General features: G+C 37.3%; 1 pseudogene across 1 annotated transcript; it reads right to left on the bottom strand.

Annotated features, from left to right (window-relative positions):
- Positions 1-283: 283 nt before the first annotated feature.
- LOC112615504 lies at positions 284-2,822 on the bottom strand (annotated as a pseudogene). The gene has a single exon (XR_003117388.1). The product of XR_003117388.1 is annotated as a eukaryotic translation initiation factor 4H pseudogene (transcript).
- Positions 2,823-9,565: the final 6,743 nt, after the last annotated feature.

Genomic DNA, 9,565 nt, shown 5'->3' on the forward strand with positions numbered 1-9,565 from the left:
AAATTACCCAGTCTTGGGTATGTCTTTATAAGCAGTGTGAGAATGTACTATACAGTGTCTTTAGAGTTTTGTTTTTATATATAGGATTATGTTATCTGAAAACATAATGTTGTTTCTTTCTAATTTGCATCCTTTTTTTTCTTGTCTGAGTTCACTTGCTGGTATTTGCAGTACTGTGTTGAATGAAAATGGCAAGAGTGGGCATACTTTCCTTTACCAGATCCTAGAGGAAACATTTCAGTTTTCCCCCACTGATTATAATGTTAGCTGTGGCATTTTTTTTGGTAAATATTATGTAAGGTTTTCTTTTATTTAAAGATCATTCACAAAATACCATATCCATAGATTTACTTTCTGTCATATAGCTGAATGTGTTAAGTGTTTGGAATTCCATTCTTACATTTAAAAGTCAACTGGATTGCCCAGAAGTTTAGATGCATTTGTTTTGTTCTTTATCTTATCCACATTGAAGATGTAAGTAGGTCATCTGAAAGCATCGGGGTTGATTACAACCACATAATGCATGTCTTTCTGAAGTTGAGTATTGGTGTTACACAAATGGTTCTTATCTTGGAAGCAGAGAAGCTGACAGGTGGAAGGAAGGAGAGAGAGAGTTCTGTGGATTGCTGAGGCCTTTTCACAAAGACACAGTAGGGAAAGCCAAGGATGATGGCTGGTGGCCAGCTACTAAGCATACTCTGCTGGGTGCCCCAGGCCACCTTGGCCCGGCCATCACTTGGCGAGGGTCTCTTTCCCAGGCTCCTGCTGCTGGCCGCCCCCAAACTGCTCCCCATAGGACAGACTGGGACTTGGGTACTGAAGGATTTTTCATCTGTTCACACACAGGCGTTCAAGCTCAAATGCCTAACCCCTAGCACTCCCAAGTAAGTGCTGAACCCTGCACATGGGAACAATCCAGTGTGTCCCCAAGATGTGGCCACAGACCTAGACAGCTGCAGTCCTGTATGGCTATCTGAAGGTTCCTGACAGCTCTGCATAGTACAATTTAATTTATCAAAGGAAATGAGTAAAGTACCAGATTCTAGACCCATTGTGGCTCTGAACTGAAGGGGAGGTGGGAAGCACAGTATCTCATTATGTTGCCTATACTAGGAACAGATCATTACAAACACACAGGCAACAGGGATGGGGGGAAACGCTGGGCCGCAGTCAGCCCAGCGCAGCGCCAGCACCACCGCCTCCATCCCCAAAGCGCCTTGGCCCAGCAGAAAAGAAACCAGCGGCCATTCGCTGCACCTGGCCAGAGAGGGGAACCTCAACCACACCCGGTGAAAAGAGTGAACTAGCTGGACCACCGCCTCGAAAGAGCAGTAACAAACACGTATGAACACATGCAAGCATTCACTGTATCTTCTCCGTGGACTCCCTACCACTCTTCCCTGGCCCCCGCTTTCAGCCTCACTATTTCTCATGTGAGCCTATCTGCTTGGACAGTACACTGGGGAGGGGGTCATCGAGCCAGGACTCCCTCTAAATAGGAATGGAAGGGACCCTGCAGATATTTTTATCCTAGTTGCGAAAACAAGGTGCCTCCGATTCTCTATATCCATCACAGCCAAATACCAACAAGGTCCCTGTCAGTGACTGGTTTTTGTTGGAAGCCCCAGCAATACAGAACTCAACATGCAGGTCAGAAGAGAAGCACTGAGGAAATGAAAGGAAACGCCTGGAGTTGGGCCACTGTCTAAAGAAAAACAGAAAGCAAAGGAGAAAAATGACGCAGCACCGCAGCCCAAACGTCCCCCTGAGGGTGGCCACCTCTGCTCCTCCAAGGAACCCCATGTGCTGCTGGGAAAACAAGGAGCAGGAGGAAAAGGACAGAAGGAAAAAGGGGAAGCAGCAGAAGAAAGAAAAAAATGCACAAACAGGCACTAGATAGATACAGCAAAGCCCAGAATGTACTAAAAACCACTTGTTAACAGCTGACATGCACTCACAAGCTGTGTTTCCACTGTGAGGAGGCCAATGGCAGACGCGGGAGTGGCGGTTGCAGGAGGGCTGCAGGCTGTGGTCCTGCTCTAACCTTCCATGCCCCATTCCCTCTCAGCCGCAGGCTCATTCTTGCTCTTTTGGAAGGACTTCCTCTCTAGGCCTGGCACCTCCGAAGATAGCAGAGTTGGGATTGGCTACTTGATTGAGGGGTGTCGCCACTGTTCGAGGTTTAAGCTGGAGTCGTGGTCTCTGTGCTCTTTCCTCTTCTGTGGGTTCTCTGAAATCCATGTTGGATCCACGGAGGGGAGGGCCATCTCTAAAGTGGCTGCCCATGGCGGGAGCTGTTCGCCGGTCACCTGGGCGACTACCTCCCCTGCCCCCTAAGAAGTCATCCCTGAAGCCAGAATTGAAGTCATCCAGGGAATTCCATCCACCTCTAGATTCTCCAGAGCTACCCATTCCTCTGTCATCTGGTCCACCTTTTCTGAATCCAAAGCCACCTTTATCTTGTTTTCTGCCTTCTGCAATGTCCACATGAAGTGACCCATTGCCCAACAGTGCATCATTGTATGTCAAGGCTTCCTTAAGGGAATCTGCTTCATCGAATTCTACATAGCAGAATCCTTTAAATTGATCTGTGTCTTTGTCTCCGACTAGCCGTACACTCCTTATACTGAGATCCGTAAAGATAGCATCTATGTCGCCCTGAACCTTATTAAAAGGTAGAGTTCCTACGTAGGCTGTGTAGGGGGTCTCTGTGGGCAACTTCTTCTGGCTACGGGAACCATGGCCACCAGCACTGCGGCGGGACCCTCTGCCCCACCAAAGCTGCTGTAGGCCCGATTGTCGTAGGTATCGAAGTCCGCCATTTGCCGTCTCCGCTCTGAGAGGAACCAGCAGCTGTGGCATTTTAATAAATGGCCTGTATTATATTGAGAAATTTTCCATTTATACCTATTTTATTGAGAGGTTATTTTTTTAATCACGAATGGATATTGTACTTTAGCAAATGCTCTTTCTGCATCTATTGAGATGATCGTGTGTTTTTTTTTATTCTAGTAATGTGGTGTATCACATTTTTTGATTTGTATATGTTAAAATAACTGTATACCATGGATAAATCCCACTTGGTCATGATATAATATTTTCATGTGTTATTAAATTTGGTTTTCTAGTATTTTACTGAGGAGTTTTACATATATGTTTGTTAGATGTGCTAGCCTGTAATTTTATTATTTTTAATTTTTGTCTGGCTCTGACATTGGAATGATTCTACCTTTATAAAATGAGTTGGAAGTATTCACTCTACTTCTGCTTTTTGGAATGTTTTAAGAAGGATGGCATTAATTCTTCTTTTATTCTTTGATTGAATTCAGCAGTGAAACAATAATGTCCTGAACTTTTCAGTGGATTTTTCAGCAGGAAACTTGTAGGTCAGAAGGGAGTGGGTATCCACTGTTGTTTTAACACTTTTGTGTTATAACTTTACCCTGGAATTAAAAATAATTTATGCACAACCATTATAGTAATACAATATTCTGGTTTTGTCTATATAGTTTCCTTTACCAATAAGTTTCATACTTTCTTATACTTTCTTCTTGCTATTTACTATCCTTTCATTTTAAATTAATGAATTCCCTATAGAATTTATTGTAGGGCAAGACTAGTGGTAATAAATGCCCTAAAACTTTGTTTGTCTGATAAAATCTTTATTCCCCAATCATGTTTGAAGGACAGATTTGCTGGGTATAGTATTTTTGGTTGAAAGTTGTTTTCATTCCAGTACTTTGAATATCAAAAGTTTATTACTACTAATCTTGCCTTACAAGAAATTCTAAAGGGTATTCATTAATTTGAAATGAAAGGATAATAAATAGCAAGAAGAGAGTTTAAGAAAGTATGAAACTTATTGGTAAAGGAAACTATATAGACAAAACCAGAATATTGTATTACTATACTGGTAGTGGATAAATTACTTTTAATTCTACTATAAAGTTAAAATACAAAAGTGTTAAAACAATTATAAGTTAATTATTTTAATGGATATATAATATAAATATGTGTAAGTTGTGACATTTACAGCAAATAAAGTGGGTGGAGGAGATGTAAAAGTAAAGACTTCTTCTATGCAAGTGAAGTTGCTATCAGCTCAAACTATTTCTATAAGGTATTTTATGTATGCTCTTTTGTAACCACGAAGACAATACCTATAGAAGTTACTATAAAAAAAGAAAAAGAGAAAGGATTAAAAGCCTATCAACACAATAAAACAAAGAAACATAAAAGAATAAAAAAAGGAAAAAAAAAAGACATGTAAGACAAACATACAAATATAAACAAAATGGCAATAGTAAATCCATCCCTGTCATTTGTTACTTTAAATGTTAACGGACTAACTTCCCCACTAAAAAGAGAGAGTTACTGAACAGGTTAAAAAATAAAAAAGAAGAATATCCAACTGTATGCTCTGTATAATAAACTCACTTTAGATTTAAGGACATACATAAGCTGAAACTACAGGGAAGGAAAAATTTATTCCATGTGATTGGCAACCAAAATTAAGCAGGGGTGGCTATACTTTAATCAAAATAGAATTTAAGTTAAAATTGTCTCTAGATAGAATAAAACTCTTTACATAATAATAAAAAGGTAAAATTAACAGGAAGTTATACCAGTTATAAATATATATGCACTCAATATCAGATTACTTAAAGCAAATATTGACGAATCTAAAAGGAGAAATGATAACACAATAATAGTAGAAAAATTTAATGACCCCATTATCAATAATGAATAGAACTTCTAGACAGAAAATTAATAAATAGTGGACTTTAGCAATACTATAGGCTAAATAGACCTAACAGACATATACAGTACTTTTCATCCAACAGCAGAAGAACATACATTCTTCTGAAGCATACATGGAGAATTCTGAAGAATGGATCATGTGTTAGTTCACTGAACAAGTCATAAACAAATTTAAAATATCAAAATTATACCAAGTATATTTTTTAACCACAATGGAATAAAACTAGAAAGATTAACATTAAAAAAGGGAAAATTCACAAATATGTGGAAACTAAATAACATAATCTTGAACAATTACTGAGTCAAAGAAGTAGTCAAAAAAGAATCTAATAAATATCTCAAGGCAAATGAAAAGAGAATTTACTAAAATTTGTAATATGAAGTAATCACAGTTCTAAGAGGGAAGTTTATAGCAATAAATGCCTACATTGAAAAAGTTTTCAAATAACTATCTTTATACCTCACTAAACTAGAAAAACAGGAACAGGATAAACCTGATGTTAGGAGAAGGAAAAACATAATGATCAGAGCAGAGATAAATGGAGAACGGAAAAACTATAGAAAAAAATTAAACTATGAATTGGTTTTTTGAAAAAAAAATCAAAACTGACAAATTCTTAGACTAAGAGAAAAGAGAAAATACTCAAATAATTAGAAATGATAGCTTCAACAGTAGAATGGATGCCTCAGAATTAAAACTGATTATAAGGGACTATTATAAATAATTATATGCCAACATATTGGATAACTTAGAATAAATGGATAAATTCCTAAAAACATACAATCTACCAACACTGAATCAAGAATAAATATAGACCAATAACACATATGTAGATTTAAGTAGTAATTAGAAACCTCTCAACAAGACAAGCCCAGGATTGGATTGATTTGTTGCTTTATTTGTATGAGAAATATATGGGTAGGACTGCCTGCAAACATAGTCTGACCCAGAGATTAAACTGTGGTAATCGATAGATTCTGTTTCTTCCTACATTATTTCAATTCCTCATTCCAATTCATTGACTATGCCACTTTCAGATGATTTCATTTTCTAGCTGACATTTTCCATAGGGTTGCTGGTTTCTAGCTCTCTAGGCTTATAACCTCAGAGTTAACAGTTCCAGCAGAAGAGAGTTCGCATTGCCAGAGGTTCTGCAAGATGTCCTGGAGTTGTTATACCTGATGTAAATGACGAGTTGATGGGTGCAGCACACCAACAAGGCACAAGTATACATATGTAACAAACCTGCACGTTATGCACATGTACCCTACAACTTACAGTATAATAATAATAAATAAATTTAAAAAAAAAAAAAAAAAAAAAAAAGATGTCCTGGAGTTGTCTTTTTGGCTTAATTGGACCAAATGCTCATCTCTGAACAAGTGTCAAAGCCCATCCACGTGGCATATGCTGATCAGCCAAGCCTGGGTCACATGTCCATGCCTGGAGCTGGGACAGTCTAGAATGTGAAGTAGTGGTTCTCCGTAGAACAAAAGAAGTGCTGTTATCAAATGTAGAATGGGTCTTGAACAGGTAGAAGAAGCATATTTCTTTACATCACATATAAACCAAGTGCTCAAATACTTTGTAAATAAATGAATCTTTGGGAGCCTCAAGTTTTTTTTCCTAAATGTATGATAATCTGTCTATGATAGTCTATTATCACTATGCCTACTTTGAAAGGTAAATAATACATGGAATACTGACTAAAGTGTTCAGTGCATTTTCTGACACATTATCTTTGCATTGGATTGCATTTAGAAGAATGGCAACAATTAAACTACCAAGCCCATTATTTAGCCCATTTAATATTTAATGGCTAAATAATATAAGTTGGCTGGGCATGGTAGCTCACGCCTATAATCCCAATACTTTGGGCGGCCGAGGTGGACAGATCACTTGAGGTCAGGAGATTGAAACCAGCCTGGCCAACATGGTGAAACCTAGTCTCTACTTAAAATACAAAAATTAGCCTGGCATGGTGGTACATGTCTCTAGTCCCAGATACTCAGGAGGCTGAGACAGGAGAATCGCTTGAACCCAGGAGGCAGAGGTTGCAGTGAGTCGAGATCACGTCACTGCGCTCCAGCCTGGGCAACAGAGCAAGAGTCCGTCTCTAAATAAATAAATAAATAAATAAATAAATAAATAAATAAACAAGTTTAAGAAGTAGTTCATTCTTCCTCAGTTGATTCAAACTTGTTCAAATAGACAGTTTTCTTGGTTTATAAATGTATCACATAATTTTAAATTCAGCGTGCCCTTGTAGAAGGCACTTAGTTTTCAAAGGCACATCTGTATGTCCTTTCTCCAAGAGCTTTCATTTATTTTATTTTCAAAAATATCTACTAAAGGAAATAAAATTGCTTATAGACTTAACATGGTCTTCATCAAATGTTTCCAATGCTGTGCTTTTGCACTAAATGTTCAAATAACTTGTTAAAGAAATATGCCTATGCTGATAATCCTTATTGGTGCTCATTTCTAAACATCTGATGTCAAAACATCTTCTTAGAATAAATGTGATCTGATCTAAATAAATTAGATATGCTAAAATTATGCTACATATTAATATGTTATAATTTTGCTACAGTGAGTATGATCTAAATAGGCTCATTGTTTTACCTTTTGGATCAATGTAAATATAGGATACATGCTGTTTTCTCTGAACTACATTTATGTATATATTATCTATATTTTTCTGTATTAGCTACTGAGTAAAAATGTCATTCTCAACCTATCTTCAGTAAGGCATGAGCTTGGAGTTGTTATTCCGGGTTTGAGAACTGACTGTGCTGATGTATTTTGACACTCTTTTACCCACTGTTTGATTTTTTAATCAAGAGAACACATTTTTGAGAGGGGTGCTGGTGGTAAACTGTAGGTTGTGGTGATACAAGAAATTTTAGAATAGTATACCCAAATAAATGTGAACTCTTATTCATAGGATAATTGGCACTTTTCTATAACCAGCTAAACTAATACCAGAGTTTGAATGCTATAGACCCTCCTACATACCCTTTTGTACCCTACATAGTCTCTTGTAGCCTCTCTTAACCCATTTTTTGTTGCTATAAAGGAATACACGACTGAGTAATTTATAAAAGAAGAGGTTTATTTGTCTCACACTTCTGCAGATTGTACAAGAAGTATGGCACCAGCATCTGCTTCTGGTGAGGGCTTCAGGCTGCCAGCAGATATCATGTGGCAAGAGAGAGGGGGAGAGAGGAAGAAGTGCCAGACTCTTTGTAACAATCAGTTTTCACAGGAACTATACAGCAAGAACTCACTCATTACTTTGAGAATGGCACCAAACAGTTCATGAAAGACCCACCCCCATGATCCAAACACCTCCAACATTGAGGATCAAATTTCAACATGAGATTTGGAGGGAACAAATATTAGAACTATGTATTTGCCTTCCTTTGTAGACCTCGTTCATTTTCACACCTATGGCTGTGACCTCGTTCATTTTCTTTGTAGACCTCGTTCATTTTCACACCTATGGCTGTGAAAATGAATGAGGTCTACAAAGGAAGGCAAAGATCTACTTTACATACTAATGGAATTGTGGGTTATAGTTGGCTCAGTGAAAATGTGTGCTACTTTCATTCATTGAACTCATTGCATTTCAACATATTCCGTATTTTCATGTGTGTCTTTATTGCCTATCACCCTTACTGGAATGTTATGTGGTCAGACATGTTTTTCTGACTAATTGATTGCAAGATCTTCAACCTCTAAAATAGTGCCTGGTATATAATAGGCAGCCAATGAATATTTTCACTGAATTATAATTCAGTGTTTATTATGTGCCAATACTCAGGTTGTGGGAGGGACTCTGTGAAAAGATGTCCAACAGTGGCGAATTGTGCTGAAGCTTGGTAAAGAAGTCAGTGCCAGAGATAAAGATATAGAGGTTAACTTCATTAGAAATAATAGCTGAAGGCACAAGACTGAAAATGACAAAATTATGTATCCCCAAGCATTGTCTAGTGTGTTTAAACTTTAATAAATGAATGCACCATAACACATAAAATCCTCTGCAAAGAAAAAAATGAAAGTGTGTTTTGGTAAACCCAACATAGATACTTGACTAATCTTTGTGGAGTAGAGCTGTTATCATTGACCCATTTTCCCTTGAAATATCTTTTTTCTCATTGCCATTGGAAATGTTTTTTTTTTTTTTTTCCATTCTTATTCTCTCAAAAGTATACAACAAACTTTTTCAGAGAGCATGGAAAGTTTGCTTACACATTCTAATGTTATGATGTTTAAAATCTTGTCAGTTATAACCTTAATACCATAAATATTTATGGATGCAACCCATATAAACAAAAACCTTTTGGGATCCTCAATAAATTTTTAGAGTATAAACAACTCCTGAGACCAGAAAATTTGAGAACTGCTGCCTTTCGGCTTATAATGCTTCTACCCTTCTATTCCCCTCCACTCCTTCCTTCCTTAGACTTTACTGTCTAGTGTTTCTAATCTATTGAAATTTCTTTGAACCTTCCTTAATTTATTATATTGCTTCAGGTACCTGCATATATGTTTTGCTTTCTTCTTGGAATGCCCTTTTTCACTTTATTTACTTGTTAAACTTCTGGTCATTCTTAAAAGCTCAGTTCTGGAGTTGCCTGTTCTATGGTGCTTTCCTAGAATTTTCCTGGAAGACTTAGGTGCTCTGTCCATGATGCTAAGATAGCATCTCCTGCATTCTTCAATGATAGTATGTATGATACTTTATTGGAATGACTTTCTGTACATGTGTTAGTATCCCAAGAAAATTCTTTGAGGATA

The sequence above is a fragment of the Theropithecus gelada genome, chromosome X, assembly GCF_003255815.1.
Source record: "Theropithecus gelada isolate Dixy chromosome X, Tgel_1.0, whole genome shotgun sequence".
NCBI lineage: Eukaryota > Metazoa > Chordata > Mammalia > Primates > Cercopithecidae > Theropithecus > Theropithecus gelada.